The 21,864-nt window shown below is 39.7% G+C and overlaps 1 protein-coding gene across 1 annotated transcript in view; it reads left to right on the top strand.

The window, feature by feature from the left end:
- Positions 1-21,864, top strand: part of LOC103183204 (zinc fingers and homeoboxes protein 2) — a 59,599-nt gene that overhangs the window by 1,654 nt on the left and 36,081 nt on the right. The window contains exons 2-4 of the mRNA XM_042331769.1: positions 712-778; positions 8,404-8,529; positions 8,957-9,048. The gene's annotated coding sequence lies outside the window, so the exon portion shown is untranslated. The remainder of the gene's footprint in view (positions 1-711; positions 779-8,403; positions 8,530-8,956; positions 9,049-21,864) is intronic.

Consider the following 21,864-nt stretch of genomic DNA (forward strand, 5'->3'; position numbering starts at 1 on the left):
CATGCTTAGCCTAATAATGTGCAGATTTTTTGTTGTGAAAGCCAGTGGAAAACCACATCAGTGAATCCCACACTAATATCCCAATATTGTCTTATCCTACCTGCTTTGCTTACCAGCTTTCGTGACTTGGAATTACAGTATACAACAACAGCTAGCAAAGGTTTTTTTTTAAAAAACTAGTGAACATTAGACCTGAACAACAAAATTGAATGTTCCGTTGATTATGTAAAACAAAAACTTGTCTCAGGTCACTGCTCCCATCTGCAGAGCAAATTTGCATGGAGCTACACCACTACCAACCCCCAAACACAACCTTGTTTTGACTCTCTAGGTGTGACTGACTGACTCTCAAGGCTGATTGCACGTTATTTCTTTGAAACAACACCACCACCACATTTCACAGTGTGTTCTTGGCCATTTTGAAAATCCATTTGCTCTGTTATTAAAATAGTGTGCGTCTTAATTTCCTTTAATGAAAAAAATATGAAATGATCATCATTTCAGTCTGCACAAGGCCCGTTGCCTTGGAACCGTGCCAGCATAGGGAGCAGCAGCTGCATGTTGCCTACCCTCATGGTTTCTCTGGTGTTATAAGAGGACGGATGGATCAAATCTACTTAAATACCTGGCCTTGGACCAGCACAGAGGATGCCGTGGCTGGTCATTTTCAGCTATACTAAATAACACTGTTTTCATTGTATTTTATTTAAGGTGGCAGTGGGAGGGGTGCAGAGAGAAAAGAGTTCTACAGTATCTTTGAACCTGGGGGCCAAAATAAGTAAGTGAAGGATCTTAGGAGATGCTAACCATGCTTTTAACTTGTGGGCGGAAGCAACAGAATTATTTCATTCCCAAATAAGTTTAGTAACTTGCTAGTGCTGCCTGTAATGGTGAAATGCTGTGAATCCTAATGCCCTGAAAGTGTTACTAGAGTTAGCAGGGAACACTCCTTTTGTCTTTCAATGTTTAAGATTGCTTATCGGTTGTGGAAGACTTTAAATTGAAGTGAGTTTCCCGCATTTGTTAAAAATAGACAGCTACCAAATTAAGACTGAATTTGAAGAAATTGCCATTGTTCTGTGCGAATATAAATTTTTAGACAAAATGGCCATTACAGACTAAGACTAAGTGGAATGTAGGGCCTCTGGTGTTCAGTTATATAAATAAATTTATACTGCTCATAAATAGCCCAATTGCAGGAAACAATATTGTTGCCAACATTTTTGTTAAACATTTACAAAAATTCAGCTGATGAAATTCATAGTTGTGGGGATGGGGGGGGAGAATGCAACTTATACTTCTAAAGTGCCTTTCACATCAGAAGGGTGCCCCCAAAGTGTGTGACAATGTTGACTGGGCACCTGATTGCTTATAATTAAATAATATTTCAATGAACGTTGGTTAGAGCACTCGCCGCGAAAGCGAGAGAGCTGAGTTCGATTCCCGGCAGGGCGAAACATTGAGCAAGTTCCTTACTCCACACACTTCTGTTTACCTAGCAGTAAGTAGGAACCCGGTTGTTAGTCGATTGGCATATCACTTTTCTGGGGGTACTAATTCCTTCCAAAAGGTAATAATAAATTGGTCACTAATTTCACGACTTTGTGAGACACTACTATGCGCAATTGGCCACCACATTTCTCTCACAACATATGCAGTCAATTTGCTTTACAGTATATTCTGTGAAGTGCTTTGAGACGTCTTGAAAACATGATAAGGCACTGTATCAAATGCAAGAATTATTATTGACATTAATTCTTACTGCTGTTGTGAATAAGTTTGTATGACTGTTTGTGTGATTTTGCGAATTTCCAGTACTATTTCATGTAACTACAGTATCCTTATCTACAACCATTTGCTCTCTTCCCCTCTACCCACCACCTTTGCTCAAATGGCTCAGGTCATCTGCACGTCCCACATGCCTTCCGCTCCACTATTTGCGTCCATGCTTTCAGCCATTAGGTCCTGAAACTTCCTGTCTCAACCACTTTGTCTTGCCCCCCCCCCCTCTTTGCCCATCTTCAAATCACAACTAAAGACTCTTCGACTGTCGCCTCCCCTCTCTTTCCTGCTCAGAGACAAACCACGCGCTGTTAAATGCTCCAGACGCTACTCACATGAAGGGTGCTATATAGCAAGTTGGTGGTGTTGTAAGATGATCTGAGTTAAATTTACTGTCCCAGTGTTCAGCTCATTGTGGCCCCTAATTCAATTTATGTGGTTTGTGGCAATGAATCACTAGATTAAATGTTGCTTGGCTCTGTTTTCCTTCAGAGAAAGCAAACAAGCCAACCTCATGTGCATTGTTTGTGTTTTCTAAGTGTATAAAACATTTTTTGTATAAAAATAAGTTGGATCCCAAATAAAACACCTTAGGGTAAATTAACTTTGAACCGGTTACACTAAGAATTGTATTTCAAATCATCTAAAGGTTCACAGAATAAATTTGTAGTTGTGTGATGTAAACAGATGTGGTGGTGGTGGTTAGCTCAAACACACTTCTTGGTGCAAATGTCCATTCTGATTGTGATTGAGTGAAAGAGCTTCTATTGTTTTAGCCGATGCACCTCTTAACGTCCAATAAGCCCCAAATTTAGTTTTGCCTGACAAACAAAATCCAGTGTTCTCAAAAGTTAAAGGTGATAAAGGTGTCAGCAATTGTAAGTGGTAGAAATAGGGGTTGGTGTGTGTGCTGTCTAGTGTTGTCTAGTGGAGCTTATTGTGGGTGTGGCAGATGAAATAAAACCACAGGCACATAGAAGGCCTGTGTTTGCCTTCTCTTTTATTCCCCTCACCTACTGTGTTTTAAAACAAATTGCAATTCAATGTGCTCTTGCAAATGTTATTTTGTTTCATGACTCTTCCAACTTTCATTTAAAATATCCCTGTTTCAGAAGTTGTTTGAATTTGTTTCATCATCTTTATTTCATGCTGGTCGATGACTCAACGCTTCCTGCTGTAAATGGGGTGGTTTTGTGAACTTAGCGAAGCACGAAATGGGTTTGAGTGTTGAAACTGTTGCTGGTTGGAAAAGTTGGAGACCTGGATTCTCAGATATGATTCTGTTATGTTTCTAGTCAATATACACAGCTCTCAATGTATTCACAACAATCTTTACACAAACCAGGATGGAATCCGCCTCCAATATTTCCTCATGAGTTTGTTTGAGAGAAATAGGTTAATTTATTTTGGAGTCAATGTTTTAAAAAGTGATACTGTATGTGGGAGTCCCAAAAACAAAACCATTCCTCTCCTGCATGTTTTGTGGCGCTTTGGCCACTTCAAAAAGGCGCTTTGGCCACTTCTGCCCAGTACTTGAAACAGCCTTTCTGGATCAATTATCCACAATGTTTTTCATGTTGCATGTGCTGTTCTAATACAATATGTTGACTATGGGTAGGTTAGAAGGATGACTCACCACAAACGATACATTGAAGCTGTCATTAGACAGAAAACATATTCATCAGTGAGGATTGTCGCATTGTCTTTCACTGACTCCCAAAACATTTCAACTGAAGTAAATTATGAGGTTATGGGCTTGATAATTCACCTTAACTCTTATCTGCTCATGGGTTTCGCAGCTTTATGCCTGCGCCTTTACCATATCATGATAATATCAGTCTTACAAAGAAATGTTTTCTGTTGAAAACCAGTTCCTGTCTCAAATCACTTTTTTTGTGTGTACTGAAGTGTGTGTGTGTGTGTGTATATATTAGAGAGAGAAACGTGGAGAATATTTCTAAAAGTCTTAATTTATACTAGTAAGAACTTTTATTTGTTCTCAAATATGTTTGTTGGCTGTAGAAAGCTTGCCCTTTAATCTGGCACTTTAAGTGTAATTGTGTACTTTATTCTTATAAGTAAGATCCTTGCTGTTTGAAAAAACATTTCAACTGAATGTGGTTTATGGTCAATTTAGAATTTTTCAGCTTCAGAGGAAAAAGAATGCAAATGAAAGTTGAGTTTTAAGAAGACTGAATAATACAATCATAATCTCTGCATTTAATGTTGTGTTTTATCGCCTCCAAACATCCAAAAGCACTTTGCAATGTTTCTGTAAAGTTTAGTGACTGTGTAGGTGAGCATAGCAGTCAATTTGCACATGCAGTGCCTACAAACATCCATGAAATGAATGACCATTTTTCTTAATCTAGTGGATTGTTGGAATGAAAGAGGATAGGGTGGACTAGGAAATGCAAGTTTGGGTAGGTTCAAATTACAGTACATCTGGTGTTGCCTTGACAACAATTACAATAGAGCTTCACTGTATTAAGAGTCCTCTAATATTTCTAGTAACATTTTGAATAACATGACATTTATAAGTGATCCAACTGATTCATTTTGGACACCTTGTACCAATATCTATGGTGAGTGGGTGGCTTGTGACTTTGTGTCTTGTACCTTAGTGTTCTATGTTTATTGGACTGAGATAAGTCTGTCAAAGGCTGAATCCTCGATGTCCTGTTATTTGATGTACTGTATAGTCTCTCTGCAGTTCAGTTCTTGAAGTTCAGCACTGTGTTTAACCCTTTCCTAGTAAGATTTGTAGGGAAAAGGAAATAATATTTGTAATTTAAGATTGAAATATGTTTCATAGAAAGGTTGCAAGATTTAATCTGGTTAGTCAATTAAGATGATTCACCCTAAAATGGATTTTGTTGGGTTAGAAATCAATCTTATTTTTAATTAATAGGTATGTGATTTTAGTGCATTTTAATGAAGTCTATATGGTTTACTCAGCGATTTATAATATATGTGAATAATAGCCTCAAAAATTTACCTACATCATTGAATTTATTTAGTAAAATCTGGATCTGTTCCAATAAAATTAGCTAGCAATTTGTGGGATATTGCTTTGCGCAAATTGGATGCTACATTCACCTACAAAATAGCAACTCCATTTTGGTGTATATCCCGTGAAGCCCTTTAGGACGTCCTCCCAACATGAAAGCCGCTATACCAAATGTTAGGATTATTATTATTATCCCAGGTATAATCTGAATATTACCTCATATGTAATTTGGATCTGAACTTCTCAGGTCTCTTATTTAAAAGCAGCAGAGAAGCGTTATTTTTGGCGTATTACAACAAACATAACTGCCTTTCAAACTGAGATTATATAATTGATTGTAAATGATTTATTAGGATGTAGGACAAGTTGTGAATAGATATTTACTGCTACATTTCCAGAAATAACTTTTTCCACACAAATGCATTACAGAAAGTATTGATTTAATTAGCTTTGGTAAACTGAAAAATAGATGTTAGTTTGTAATGAGATTTTAATACTGTTATTAAGCAAGACAGTGTTCTTTTTTTGTTTTCCAAATTAATTTCAACAACTTTCATTTATATAGCACCTTGATGTAGGGTGACATCTTGGATCGCTTTACAAGAACAGGGGCAGACATGAAAGGGGGAGTGGGAAGAAGGGATGGCCATGAGGGTATTCAAAGAGGTAGTTTTGAGATATGTACTGACAAAACTGAAAAGGTAGCGAGACACTGGCGTAGAAGGGAGTTGCAGACATTAGGGGTGGTGGTGGTGCAGAGAGAGCAGGGGATGTGTAGCAGCCTTAGTTAGCCAAGAGGAGGGATGAGCAGAGGAGTAGGGCAGAAGATCAACAAGATAAGAAGGTGCCAGTGGCTTGAGTGGATGGATCTGTAGGTGAGGGTAAGGGCCTAGGAATCAATCCATAGGGAGATAGTGGACAGTTGCAAAAACTAGGGTGATTATCGCGCAGAGTTTGCTGCTGGTTCCAAGCAGCAGAATTTTGGAGAGCTGGAGTTTGTGAATGGTGGAAGTAGGGAAACTTCTCAAAATGCTTCACAGTATTTTATTGTACCGTGTTTTGGCTGTGTATTTGTATGCGAATGCGGCAGCCAATTTGCTGTAGCACAGTAATCTCTCAAAAAACAGACATGAAGTGAATGATTAGTTTTATCTGGAGGATTGTTGGCCAGGACACTGGGGGAACTTCCTTGTCTTTTTGAATAATGTATGGAGGTATGATCTCATACAATCCATGCCTGTGCAGAATAAAACTAATACATAATAATAATAATCCTTGCATTTGATATAGCGCTTTTCACGTCTTCTAGGTGAAACGTGGGACATTAAAAGTTATGGGCAGATTGTCGGAGACCCTCTGGGGTCAGTGCTCTCACTTGAACGCTGTCCAATGTAAAACAGCATAAGCAGTTTCCCCTGTTTTTCCACCCATATTCCTACAGGTAGTTTTTTTTTGTAAAGTTTGAATCATGGAGATATTTCTTTCTGCTGTTCCATTCATCCCTATTTCTTTCTTTTGCCTTTGCCTTACTCATGCCCAAGAGGAGGCAGAAACTCCCTTTCATTTACGAATGGGATCTTTGATGTCCACCCTGTATATCACACCGAAATGTCAGTCATAAGTAGGCTACAGTGCTAACTAAAACATTGTCCCTCAAGAGCTAAACTGTTATATTAATACCACATTGTGCCAACCTTTCACTCTCTCTGCCACTCACTCACTCCTCTTTCTGTCTGCCTCTGTGTTTCTACCTGCTAATCAAGCTCTGCAACTTCTGTGCCTCCAACTGGTGGAACCGTCTCTCAATGGATTAAATTCCTTCAAAAAAAATTAATTGGTCACTCAATTGGCTGCCGCGTTTCACCCACGAAATATACAGTTAATTCACTTTACTGTATATTACGTGAAGCGTTTTGAGACTGCTCGAAGACGTGATAAGGCGCTATATGAAATGCAAGGATTATATTTCTGTTATTAGAGACGTGTACCTGAGCTATCGGTAGAAGGGCCTTTGCTACTGGCTATTCACCGGTGAGGGATCAAACCTGCGCTTTATGGTGCTGAGTGACCAACTAGTGATTTTCCTTATGGGCGGGGGGGTGGGGGTGGGGTTTGTTGTGGGGAGAGAGAAGATGTGAGCGTGGTCTCCTTGGTACTGAACTGACTCCAAGGTCACAAGCTTGCCAATGGATTGAGTTAACCCTCTGTGGCAGTCTTGGTAATAATAAATATAATTTCCAAGTGCTTCACAGATTACTGTAAAGTATAGTCACTGTATTTTGCCTGTGAACGTGGCAGTCAATTTGCTCACAGCAATATCCCACAAACAACCATGAAGTAAATGACTCATTTTACTTAGAGGATTGTTGGCTTGGAGAATGGATGAAACTCTTCTCTTTTTGAATAGTGCAAAGAATTTTTAGCATCCACCTGGACAGATAGGTAGGGCCTGGGTTAACATGTCCACCCTGTATATCACACCAAAATGTCAGTCATAAGTAGGCTGGGTTTGTGGAGTCCTGTAGCTCAGTGGTTAGAGCACTCGCTTTGCAAGCGAGAGACCTGAGTTCAATTCCAGGCAGGGCGAAACCTTGGGCAAGTTTCCTTACTCCACACGCCTAATAATAATCCCTCCAAAATCAATAATAAATTGGTCATTTTCAATCTAAGACTGTTTGTGGGACATTGCTGTGCGCAATTGGCTGCCGCGTTCGCCCACAAATATACAGTCAATTCACTTTACAGTGTGTTCTGTGAAGCGCTTTGGGACGTCCTCCCGACGTGAAAAGCGCTATATCAAATGCGAGGATTATTATTATTATTAACATCTCAACAACAACAAGATTCCATTTATAGAGCGCCTTTCACGTCGGGAGGACCTCCCAAGGCGCTGTAAACTCATTCGAAGGTGGCATCTTCAGTAATACAGCACTCCCCCAGCACTTCATTGGAATGTCATTGTAGACTATGTGAGTTTAAAGTACCAACATGGTGCTTGAAAGCACAAGTCTATTTCCTGAGATGCAGTGCTCCCAAGGCGCTCTGGGAAACCAGGCTGTAATTCCGGGCTCATTCCTGGGAAAACAATGTGCACACATCATCGCTGGACACTGGGGGGAAAAAAGCACAGATTATTCCATTTAAAATCAAATTGAAGAGAAAATAATTTTTTTACCAAGTGACTTTCAACAAAAAATACATTGTTGAAAATGGTTTTCTAAAAAAAACTACTTTAAGAGACCTTGTATATGTTGTTACCTTTTCCTTTGTTGCTAGAGTTTTATTTGTTCTATTTCTTTTAACCACCAGAGCAGTTGTAGGTGGTCCAGACATGCATTGTGCTGTTCTCAAGGTTTTAAGGCTGTACAATCCAGTAAGAAGTTTGGGTTGGATAGTCCTTAAATGGGGGATAACTAATTGTGCTGTAATTTGTTGTGTAACACTTGGGGAATACAAGTTATTAGTAGGCTACGTTGAATTAAATACTGTAAAGATAGCTAGAAAAAAACATTGTAAGCCAACGACAGGTGCATTTGATTCTTGCAGTGAAATATACTGTAAATGTTATTTTCTTTTACCGTAACCTTGCCTTTCTGGTCCATCCAAAATAGGTAAAATTCCAATAACAAACACCAACAAACCAAAAAGAGAAGAAAAGTAATGAATCACGTTTGTAGCCTGGACTGTGTTAAACTACCAGCTAGAGACAGGGCATGAGGGAGCGAGAGGAAAAAGAGGTGAATGAAAGCTGCAGTACTTTTATTAACTGTACTTTTATTACTGTGGTGTACTTACCACATGGCCTGCTAAGTGTACTGCTACTGTTCTGCACTCTTAACAGGGAAGTGCTTGGCTAAGCTATGCTTTTTTTCATCTCAGTGGGAAGGGACAATTTTCTTGCCTTAACCAGGTACAGGGGAGAAGGGAGACTGGTTTATCCAGTTATGCTTTGCTGAGTTATATGCCGTTGTGAACCAACATAAGAGGCTGATGTTGAAATAATTCACGGATATATTCATTGCTAAAACAGCTTGTGTCATCTCACTAAGAATGGAGGCATTGGAGAAGCAGAGATAGTAAAAACTCGTAATACAGAAATTTGATTATTTTCTTGTTTGGGTTTGAAGAGAAATTGTTTACATTTTTTTAAACTTTTTTTTACAGATTTAGTCACCTTAGTCCTACGTTAACAAATTCCCCGCCGCAGTCGAGACCCAGTGTTACAAGACGGAGATTCTCCGAAATTGTACATAGAGGTTCGTGAGAAAAATCTGTCTTTGTGTGTGTGTGTGTGGGGGGGGGGGGGGGGGGATCTTCTTTGCAAACCACACACCGTGAGGTGGGGGTGGGGTTGTCGAATGGCGTAGTGTGTCAGTACAAAGAATTGCAGCAAGGGAGACCTGGCCTGACCTAGCTACCACTCAGCCTCGGGCTTCACCAGACGGCAAGTTGAGTTGTCAGTTTCAGTTGGGTAAGTGAGAGGTGAGGGAAAGATATTGTAGTTGTGGGGGGGGGGTGCTCCATCTAATAAACCTACTCAGGGTGGGATTTTTATACAGGGGTGTAAGATCCAGACATGGTTTAATAATGAAATCCCTTATTATTACACTGTGGCTGCTTCAGTTTATTCCATTTATAATATCTCAGTGATCACACTGAGCACAGAGAGCTCCGAAAGGCCCAATTCATTCTGGTTGCAAGGAACCTGCAGATTAATGTGTTGCACCTAGACGACTGTTAAGTTAAGCACAAAGCTTAATGGCAGACCTAGCCCGGTGGCTAAGAGCAGCATTGTCAGAAGTTGTGTTGTTGTCGGTAGTCGCCCTCTGTTGAATGATTGACTGCAAATACTCATTCACTAATATAATAGTTATTTTTAACCTAATACTTTTTTTTGAGGGGTGAATACCTCCTTCCTTTAAAATATTCCTATTATGTTACAAGTGACCTTTTATATACAGGATAAAGACAATAGGGTTCATTTTGAGGTATCTCTTAATGGGATTCTGTGATCAAGGAATTCAAAAAGGAACATCTTGCAGTGACTGGACATACGTGCTAACAATTTGAGGGAATCAAATAGGTCAATAATTGGAAAGCAAACCCTGAGCCTAGAATCATAGAAGTTTACAGTGCGGAGGGAGGCCATTCGGCCCATCAAGTCTGCCCCAAGTCTCAACAAGCTGTTCATTCAATCCCATTGCCCTGCCTTATCCCCATATCCCTTCAAGCCTTCATCTTTCAAGTACCTGTCTGTCTACTTACCTCTTGAAACCTGCAGAGGATTCTGCTTTTACCACCTTATTCGGCAAGGCATTCTACATCCTCTTGTGTGAAAACAAATTCTCCTAAACTCCGCTTTTCGCTCTTATAACTATGTGCATGTGTCAGCCTGCCTCAGTGGAGACATTCTCACCTCTGAGTCAGAAGGTTGTTGAAATCACATAGTCTAAGCTGACACTCCAATGCAGTGCTGGGAAGGAGGGTTATTGCATTGTTTGGAGGTGCTGTCCTTCGCATGAGATATTAAACCGAGGTCCTGTCTGCCTGGTGTACGTTAAAGATCCCATGGCACTATTAGAAAAGAGAAAGGAGTTTCTTCTGGTTTTCTGACCAACAATCCATTGAACAAAATTGGTCATTCACTCCATGGGTGTTTGTAAAACATTGCTGTGCGCAAATTGGCTGCCTTGTTTATCCACAAAATACAGTAATTCCACTTTACAGTATATCCTCTAAAGTGCTTTGACACATCTCATCAATGTGATAAGGCTACTATATCAAATGCAAGGATTATTTTATTATGTCCCCAGGTCAGTCACTCATCTGCTCAGTGGTTAGAGCACTTGCTTTGCAAGCGAGAGACCTGGGTTCGATTCCCGGCAGGGTGAAACCTTGGGCAAGTTTCCTTACTCCACACCTGATAATAATCCCTCAAACAAAAACAATAATGAATTGGTCATTTCAATCCACAACTGTTTGTGGGACACTGCTGTGCGAAATTGGCTGCCGCATTTCACCCACAAATATACAGCCAATTCACTTTACAGTTTATTCTGTGAAGCGCATTGAGATGTCTAGAAGACATGAAAAGCGCTACATCAAATGCAAGGATTATTATTATCTACCTGCTAGTGGAAATAGCATTCTAACAATGACTGCCTCATTACAGTGAGGCCAGTTATCAAGGTCAGTCAATAATCAATAATCGAATGTTCCTGCTAAATCCACATTCATGATATTAATGAAACCAAATGATTTGGTTTCATGAACGTCGTGTTTTGCCCACAAAATATACAGTCAATTCACCTTACAGTATATTTCTGTGAAGCTCTTTGAGACGTCTTCAAGATGTAATAAGGCGTTATATCAAATGCAAGGATTATTATTATTTGTCGGGAACAATTATCAATTATTAAATTTTTGTTTTCCATTCTTTGAAAAAACGTTTTACTTTTTTTCTCTCTTCCCTGCCACATTTCATTGTTAGTGTCTGTTAGCACTGCTGATGTACAAATGATATTAATTATTATATGGTTTAGTGCCTTTTTGGCTCGTGCAGGATGTGAAGCTTCATGAGGCATGCAGTGAATTTCCAATCTGTGACACACTCCTGTCTAAAGTCGTGACCAAAAACTTTCTTATAAAAGTACCAAACTTAGAGGTTACTCAAAAGACAAGGAGTTTGATCCTGTTCAGTACCTAAAATGTAAAGCAAACCCCAGTGTAACATAGCATAGAGCACTAGCCACCTCATACATCTGGCACATTTTTTGAAAGGCTTGCTTTGTCAACGTAATGTTTTTAGCCTTTTCTTTTTGTTAGTGGAATAGTTTCGAGGTGCTTTAAAGTTTTTAGCTAAGGTGTCACTTTTAAACCGATCCCAATTGTGTTGTAATGATGGTTTGAGGCTGCTTCTTTTGAGCAGCTGCTGCTGACGGGAAGCTGAAACCATAGAGTAATGAACCGTCTGTTTCCCGGCGGGAATGTGAGCTTTTTAATTGGTGGCTTTATTGAAGTTGTCATGAATGAAAATGGTTACTAGGTTTGTGCTGACTAAACAATTTATTACAGAATTTAAAATTTCAGTTGACAAGCCAGTTTTAGCCTTGTCTGTTCCCTTCATCCCACTAATGATCAATGTAGCATTTGCACTATGATTATGGGCATATTGGTGGGACGTGACACATAAGGGCGAGCTGTCATTCAGAGCCAAAGTATTTATCTTAGTTGCGTTTTTGAAACTCACAAAACAATATGTTAACCATTTATTGAATGCCATCTTACCATTGGATGAAGACCAAGCTCTCACAGCTGTTTTATTTGCTTTACGTTAACCAAGTTGATTTGATCCAAATCAGTGCCAGAGGTGCAATTGGTAATGTTTAACCCATAAAATTGGATTTGGGATAATTGTTTTCTAAGCACAGTACTTAAGCCTTTCCTAAACCCAACAACATCGCTTCTGCTTCAAACCCTAAGCAGAGTTTCAAGAGCCTCTCAAATTTAAGGAATTCTAAATTCAAATGTGAGGGTCTTGTTGTATTCTCTTCAAAGTTTTCCCTCAATTGGTGCAGATTTATGATTTATAATGTATATTAGGGACTGGGAAGTGTTTGACCTCTATTGCAAAGTTGTAACTGTAACACATGGACTATCTACCAGTCCAGGGCTGATTTCTAATAAACCTACTCAGGACAGGCTTTTCGTCTGGATGTGCAAAATCCAGCCTTGTTTAACAATGTGTCCAGTATTACAGTGTGACTGTTCCAGGTAACGTATCTCTTGAGATCACATTGAGCACAGAAGCTCCAAAGTCCCCATTTATTCTGATTGCAGAATAATATGCTACATCTAAATTACTGTTAAGTTAAACATGAAGCTTAGTGGCACATATTTTCGAGGTGTGACTCCTCCCTATTTTTGTGCTTGACTTAAAACTGCTCCGAGTACATCTCCGTGTCACCCATCAGGGGTGGGGTATAACAGAGATTTTCTGTATTTAGGAGTGTTTACCCTAGAAATATAAGAATAATCCTTACGTTTGATATAGAACCTTTCAAGTTTCTCAGGATATATTGTGAAGTGGAGTGATTGTATATGTTGTGTGTGAACATAGAATATACTTTTAGGCTTTCAAAACCTACAGGACCCAAATTGTCTCTTCTCTGGTGGACAAAGGAGACAAGATTCTTCCTTCCTCTCCTCCCCCCTCCCCCCCTCCGCCTCCTTTAGGGAGTAGAGAAGAAAACTGGCACATGTGCGCTCACCTTTCCAGATGTCACTTTCATTCTACACTCCAGTGGTTGGAATGAAGCACTGGGCAGCCCTCCACTCAGAAAGCAGAGAGCAACCTAACCATCCAGACAACCTTCCCACAAATCCACAGGACAATACCCTGCAGCAAAACAGAAAAGATAGAAATGGATCCAAACTAGTGAACGCACTGTTAATAATGTTAATGACAAAGCTGAGAGTAATTGTTTGTTCGGCTGCAGCTATGACTTTCCCTCTCCACTCCAAGTCTAATTCAAAGTACAGAGTTATTCATTTGTTTTATTTTCCCCTCACCTACCCACACGCGTAACCATCCTGATATTATTTTCCCTTCCCTGGCAGAATATGTCTAAATGTGGTGAAAGCATTGAGTCATGCTTCAAACCAGTTTTGTACTGCACACAAAAGAAATTATTAAACCAGTCAGTCTGATGTAGGTTCCAATAGACACAGAAAAGACTGTTAGGGCATCGACAAGTTGTTTGTAGGGTAGCAGTGCTAACTCATTGAGATTTGTAATAATTCTTCAATGTATTAACTGATTTAGAAAATACTTGGTTTTCTGCTTCATTCAATATGAACTTACCAATAATTCTAATAAGCCTGTGTGTCAGCCTGTTTCAGTTGGTAGTACTCTCGCCTCTCAGTCAGAGTGGATTCAAGCTCCAAATCAGGATGTGGAACTCATATAGTCTCAGCTGACACTCCAGTGCGGTGCTGGGGTGTACTGTATTGCCATTCTTTGAATAAGATATCAAACAAGACCCTGTCTGGCTGTTCAGGTGAATTAAAGATCGCTTGGCACTATTCAAAAAGAGAAGAACCAATAATCCCACAAATAACATTGGTCATTCACTCCATGGCTATTTGTGGGACATTGCTGTATGCAATTGGCTTCCGCATTCATCCTCAAAACATAATCACTCCACTATGCAATATATCCCTTGAAGTACTTTTTGACATCCTCTTGACGTGAAAGGCGCTAATACCAAATGCAAGGATTATTATCAAAGTGCTCTGAGTCCTAATTCTATGTAAAGGGTGCTACATAAATGCAAGTTGTTATATTACGATGTCCAGCCACTAAAGACTTAACATTTCATAATCTGGGGACTTATTCTATTGATTGTATTTGTCAGTACAGTCTGATCTGTGTGGCCAGGTCAAATAACATTGCAGATAAAAAAAAGTCATAAAAGGGGCAATAGGATACCAGTTTTATAGGTAGGACATTGAATATAAAATTAGGAGACGTGACATTGATTAACATAATATAAACATATCTATCTCAGTTTTGAATATGTTCAAGGACTGAGCGTCAACAGCCCTTTGGGGTAGCAAGTTCCATACATTCACCACCCCTTGAGTGAAGAAGTTCTTCCTCAACTCAGTGCAAAAGGGCTGGCCTCTGATTTTAAGGTTGTGACCCCTGGTTTCAGTTTCTCCAACCAGGGGAAACAATCTCCCAATATCTACTCTATCATGCCCTTTGATGATCTTATAGGTTTCTATAAGATCCCCTCTAATTCTTCTATATTCTAGAGAATATAGGCCCAAATTGGTCAGCCTATCCTCGTAACTCATCCCCTTCATCCCTGGTACTAACCTAGTAAATCTACGCTGCACCCCCTCCTAGAGGCAGGTCATTAGTTAGACTGCAGCTTTATGGAGGTTTGGATGTTTATTTATAGAAAATATATGAGCACCATGAAGAAGATTTAGTATATATTCACTAGGATGATACCAGGGATGAAAGGATAATAGTTGTGATGAAAGATTTAACAATCTTGGTTGTACTCGCTGAACTTAAGAGAGGATTGAATCAAAACGTTTTAAATTCTGAAACGGTTTGAGAGCATGAACCAAAAACAAGTTATTTCCATTGGTTGGAATTGGCACCAAGAGAACGTTTGCTTCAGTCAGCCGGGTGTCTGACCCATCACCATACTTAAGAGTTTCCAGACCAAACTAAGGTGAGAATTCCTTGCACCCCACCTCCACATGCAAATTCCACTTTCAAGAGAATATACATTTAAGATTTAGCAGAAGCATAAAGGGGAGCTTAGGAGAAATTGTTTATACGCACACATTGGGATTGGGATGTTGAACGGCCACTGGGATGTCAAACGGCCTACGCAGATGGCTGTTGAAGATTGAGTTAATCACCACACTGAAAAGGGAATTAGATAAACACAACATTGAGATGTAAAAGGGGCTGGGAAATGTTTCAGTGGGGTAGCACTGTGGGCCAAATGACCCTCTACTGGATCAAATTTTTATTTCTGTGTCTACAGTATTGAAATGTGGTTATAGTTTTATAACTGGAAAACTAGTTGATTCATTCCTTTACGTTCTCCTGAAGTGAAAGGAGCTGCATTAAATGCGTGGATTATTGTTGCTGGTTATAAATAATACATTCCTTGGTTGTTTGGTGATAGAGATCAAGATGCTTAGCTGTGTGTTTTTATTTGTAATTGTTTTATCAATAATATTGCACCATGCTCTGTTCAGTTTCCTCTATCTAAAATAAAGACAAGTATTCAAACTCCACTATGTATTTAAATCTGGGGCAACAAATAACTCTTTTGGGCTGAGCACTTCCATCCTATTTATTTGAAACTGCCTGGATGTGGCATCTTAAATGTCCACAGCTTTAATAGTTTGGCTAAGACAGTGTGCAGAATGTTCAACTATGAAAGAAACTGGAAGTTTTTTTTATTTTTGGAGTTCAAAACAAAAAGGTTTTAAACCACTTGACAAATTAGAAGAGGCTTTTACGAGTGTGCGAGTGGGGCTTTTGTAGAAACAAAAGATAGTTACTCATTAAGCACTGCAGAAGAAATGGTTCAGTAGTGCAGAGTGTTCAGGTCAGACTGTACTCAAAAGCAAGCCTTGAATTTAGACATGTTGACGGGAGCTCAGTTTGACTCCAGGCATTCCTTGGCTGAGAATTATCAGAAGTACCACTGCAGTTACTTTTGCATGAATTGTGTTTTTTTTTCTCAATCCTTAATTTGAAAAGAAGTTACATATTAGCTTCAAAAGAGTAATATCTGTATTTAAAATTGTGCATCAGATTCTCAGGAGCCCTCCAAGCTACATGAACTGGTTTACTGTTGAAGCTTGGCTATGTCTTAAAAGCACTGTTGTGAGATGTATTTGGAACTAACCTTACGGTATTACCCATCAATCCAAAGAACACTAATTCACAATGCCATTGCTGGCTGTTATATAAAATGATTTGTTGACTCGTGGAATAAAATAATCTTGCATTTGACATAGCAACACATTGTTGAGAATCTCAAAGCACTTTACAGTCTATGCTGTAAAGTGGTGACTGTGAAAGTGAAGCTTTCGTCACCTCCCGCCTCAATTATTCCAATGTCGTCCTCACCAGTCTCCCCAGCGCCACTATACACAAAATCCAACTAATTCAGAACTTCGATAGCCGAATACTCGCCCGCTCTAAACTATGTACCCCCATCACACCAGTCCTCACCAGGTTCCACTGACTCCCGATCACAGAACAGATCGACTTCAAGACCCTCACACTCGTCTACAAATCTCTTCACTCCCTGGCATCTCCCTACCTTTCTGACCTGCTTATTCCCCCTCCACCACCTGTTGCCTCCACTCGGCTGACTCCGGCCTCCTATTTGTCCCATGTCCACTCCGCTTTACCATTGGCAGTCATGCTTTCAGCCACTGTGCCCCAAACCTTTAGAACTGTCTCCACCTTGCTTACGGTCACCTCCTTCCTCCCCCCAGCTTAGTGTCAGTCTCCGCCACTGTTAAGTGTTCTGAGACGCTACCCCACTTGAATGGTGCTATATAAATGCAAGTTTTGATGTTGGTGTGTAATGTCACCTACAAACACACAGTATTTACTATACTGCGCTCACTTCACAGAAAATCCTGTGAGGTGCTTTGAGACATTTCAACAACATGATATATCTACATGATATACGCACTACATCAAATGCAAAAAAATGTATTATTATAATATCAAAATTATTAGAGGAGGTTGTTTGGGTGTGAGGAGAAGGGAAAGCATACCTGGTTAGTTTCCACAGGCAATAGACACTCAGTGTATGAGTTGTTTGAGCGATATGTGCTCAGATGTCTTTCCGACATGAAGGACGCTATACAAGTGTAATTTGTTGTTGTTGCTGCATTGATATGCCCATGATGTTTAGGGTTTGGCTGTCTGAAATCACAAACAGTCTCAGTGCTGAGAACATCAGGGTTTGCTTGGCCTGAGAAGAAGGAAGTTCTGAATTATTGCAACATAAGCTTTTGAATTATTACATACAAACTATGAATCTTAAATATATTTTCACACAGCAAAATGCACTGTATATTGTCACCATATTATATACAGTATTACCATACAATAGGAACATGAAGATTTTCTGACAGGTGGTCCTCAAATTGGAGCAACTCATGAGGTTCAAATGCTAATGTACATATGTCCTGAAGAGCTCCTCTGCTGGTCAGAGCTGCACCCAGAGCTGCTGGTCATCTTCCCTTCACCTCAAAGGTGCCCTGCACTTCTCAGGCAGATGGTTTACAAATTTAATATTAGAATCCATTATTAATAATTTATAATCATAATCTAATATTCATGGTTGTATTTAATTAAACGGGTCAGAAAGATGCGGATGCAAGCCTCCACCTGGGGAGTTTGAGCTTGGAGTTTAGGCTGACACCCCATTACAGTGCTGGAGGTGTGCTGCATTGTTGGAGGTGCCATCCTTCTGAGGAGACACTAAATCGAGGTCCAGGCTGCCTGTTCAGGTGGACGTTAAAGATACCATTGCACCATTCAATAGGAGAAGAATTTCCCCCAATGTCCTGGTCTTCAGATGAATTGGTCATTCACTTCATGGTTCTTTGTGGGACGTTGCAATGTATAAATTGACTGTTGCAGCCAGCCACAAATACACTAACTACACCTGAAATCAATTACATGTTTAACCCTTTGTGAATTTTAACATCATAGGCACCACTATGCTAGTGTTATTAATGAATTATTATTCCTATTGTGTGGTAATACTATGAAAATGCTAGTGTTATTAACAATAAACATGTTGAATTTCTATATCCATGTACAACTTCCAGTGATATTAAATTTACAATGTTGTCCAAATCTAATTTTAAAAGCTCCCTCTGAAGCCTGGCATCAAGTTCAATAAGACCATTGATCAATGAGCAACTAGAAGACTGACTTGCTTGTCACAGTACTATAGTAGTGAGCAGGATACTATGAATTATGTTTCCAAATAGATAAACCTCTGTGGTAATAGTTCCACATTATTGTTCAGATGTCTAAATAAATTGTTCTTTATTTATTTCTTTGTTCACCACAGTCTCTTTCCTGTCTTTCCACATTAAAGTTTCTGGTCATGGTACAGGATGCTCTTATCTAATTGAGAGGATAGGCAACTAACAGGCTCCTAGAGTAGGGTAACCATACATCCTTGATTTCTGGAGACAGTCATCAGATGAGGTTTTGTGTCCTTGGCCAAATTTGCCCTGTCTTGAGTTCAGCAACAAACTGAGCAAGAACAATACAAGTCTAAAACTTACAGACTCATAAGAGAAATACAACCATTAAACCAACAAGCTTCTCCGGTACTGCCAGCATCAGAAATTGTGGCAAGTTTAAAAAAAATTGTTTCCCTGGATTTGGTTTTTTAAAAAAATATGGTCACCCTATCTAGAGCTCTGCTAATATTATACTCATTAAGCTACTAAAAGGTGTGAATTGGCATGATGTAGAAGTATTTAGGATATTGTATGCATGGCACAATTGGTTGTTGTTTCGTCCACAAAATATTCAGTTAATATACTTTAGAGTATATTCTGTGAAGTGCTTTGAGGCGTCTCAGGCGCTATATCAAATTCAAAGATTATTATAGAGAGGGAAAATAGAATATAGAAGCAAAAAAACTCACAATGTTTATTTGTATACTGTGAATATTTGAGTCAACAACAACAAGATTCCATTTACAGAGCGCCTTTCACGTCAGGAGGACCTCGCAAGGTGCTGTACAGTTGGGTCAGGACCCGAGCAGGGGGGAAATGGTCAGGGTGAGGGGACGGAAGGGAGGGAGCGAGGAGGGGGAGAGAGTCGAGAGGGGAGCTGAAGGCACGGTCAAAGAGTCAGTCATTAAATGGAAAATGTTTGTATGTTAAGTGATCAAGCATCTTCGCAACAGCTGCGAAACAAGGCTGTTTAAATGGGGGAAGGGAGAAGGGAAGGGAGTGAATTGAAAAGGGATCCGGAATTAAGCTTGCACGACACTCGTGTGCTATCTTTAAGTGTGAAATTTTAATGGCTGTGCTTGCTGTCCCAGTCGGAGAGCTGGTTAAAATAGATATGAAGTGTTCCCATACTTTCCATGCAAGTATCTTAAAAACTACAATAACTAGCAGAATGAAACATATCTGTACGTGAGATATTTGAGGGTACTTACGAGGCTTTGAGCAAGAACAGATTTGTGAGGTGATAATAGATTGTAGCTGGATGGTTATCATTGCAACAACTGAACCCCCCCCCCCACCATTGTTAATTGTAAATACCATGTCATACTATGTTTATTCCCCCACGACAAATGTATACGCACACAGACAAACACACGCACACACACGCACCACACATATACACAAACACACGGAATTTATTAATTCAGACTTTCACTCTTCAAGCACTTTTGAACTCTGTGGTCACTCGCACATTGCATCCACCTAAAATGGCCACCTTCTCCAGGGCATGAAATGAAATAGCTGCCACGGCACTCAAAATGGCTGCTTGACCAGCCTCACATGTAGAAGGTGAAAGTATACTTCTGAAGACTGTGCACTCTTTGACTTAACCTGCCACTTATAATAATAATCCTTGCATTTGATGCAGCGCATTATCACACTGAGACGTCTCAAAGTGCTTCACAGAATATACTGTCAAGTGAATTGACTGTATATTTTGTGGGTGAAATGCAGCAGACAGTTGCGCAGAGCAGTGTCCCACACGCTGTCGTGAATTTTGAGTGACCAAATTCTTCTTGTTATTACTTTTTTTTCAAGGGAATATTACACCCGGAAAAGTGATCCGCCAAGAGCCTAATAACTAGCTTCCTACTTACTGCTAGGTAAATAGAGGCGTGTGTGTGGAGTAAGTAAGGAAACTTGCCTAGGGTTTTGCCCTGCCTGGGAATTGAACACGGGTCCGCTTGCTTGCGAGGCGAGTGCTCTAAGCACTAAACTACAGTTCTCCATGTTTCAGCTGTTATTTATTTATTATGTTATTTCACTTAACCCTGTGTCCACTAGTTGGGTTATCGGTGAACCAGTAGAAAGTGAATAAAACTGATATCTGCTAAAAATGCGATCCTTAGTTTATAAAAGCTGCCCAATGTAAGGCGCTGTTAGCATCTTTACGTTTTTAAAACATAAAATAGGAGTTTGCTGGATTCAAGTACAATGTCCTGTAGATTTCCCCTTGTCATGTTTTGATTTAACTGACTGTAATCCAGCAAGGTTATGGAAATTAATATTTTCAGTTTTCCTCCATCTAGGGGACAGGATTTGCTTCACATGACACAGTGCTATGTAAATCTGACTTTGTTGAGAAATAAGTTATTGGTACAAATGATATGGAATGACGTGCACAATAAGTTTATCATCGGATGTACATAGATCAGGACCTGAGTTTGTAGTCCAAGCTGACGCTGCAGTGCCGTGGGGGTGTGGGGATCGGGGGTGGGGGGAGAAGGCTGTATTGTCAGAGCTGCTGTCCTTTGATGAGTTGTTAAACTGAGGCCCCATCTGCCTGCTTTTAAAGATCCTACAGCGCTATTCAAAAGAGAAGGGAGAATTTCCTTATGTCTTGGCTAACAGGCCTCTCAGATTAATTGGCCATTTGCCTCATGGCAGGTTGTGGGTCTTTGTTGTGTGCAAAATGTGCTGCCACTTTTGCCTACAAATACACAGTCACTACATTTGATAATTACTGTAAAGTACTTTGAGATGTTTAATATGTACTATAAAAATGAGAGTTTCTTACAGCAAAGTTTTCTTTCCACTGGGACAAGTTTTCAGTTCTGCATCGATTTAAAAGTGAAATTTGTTGATGGGAAATTGGGAGAATAGTCTCTACTTCCTTTAACGTTTACTGCATTTAATGCATCTAATCGTTTATTAAATGTAGTGACTGTGTATGAATACGCCAATGTGGCAAGCAACTAACACACGGCAGTTTCCACAAACGGCCATGAAGCAAGTAACCAATTTATCTGACCAGAACACTTATGTACAATCAAATTCCTTCCTCAGTTCAGATCTTTCCAGTGTACTGCAGATGCTCAACCCCCCAGCAACGCTTGACCTTTCTAATATCGGTCTTTTCCCCTGTCCCCCAAATGACTAAGTTTATTGTGGATATACAAAATTGAAACACTTTTTACCTTCTGCTGCCTTGGTAACCAATAAATATCATCCTTCCTATATAATTGGCCAGCCATAGAAGTTTTGTAGCACAGAAGAAGGCCATTTAGCCCATCTTGACTGCAGGTTCTTTGAAAGAGTTTTAGTCGGTGGCCATCACGTTCGCCTTCAAATACAAGTCACTACAGCATTAAAGGCGCATTAAACATTCAGTTCCATTCGTCTGTGTTTTTCTCTGTATTCCTGTTTTTTGTTTACTTCTTTATAGATATCTATTGAATTCCAGTTTGAAATTTAATATAGATCCTGCCTCAGACCCCACACCCAACAGAGCTTTCCACATACCAACA

The sequence above is a fragment of the Callorhinchus milii genome, unplaced genomic scaffold (genome assembly GCF_018977255.1).
Source record: "Callorhinchus milii isolate IMCB2004 unplaced genomic scaffold, IMCB_Cmil_1.0 Scaffold2, whole genome shotgun sequence".
Taxonomy (NCBI): domain Eukaryota; kingdom Metazoa; phylum Chordata; class Chondrichthyes; order Chimaeriformes; family Callorhinchidae; genus Callorhinchus; species Callorhinchus milii.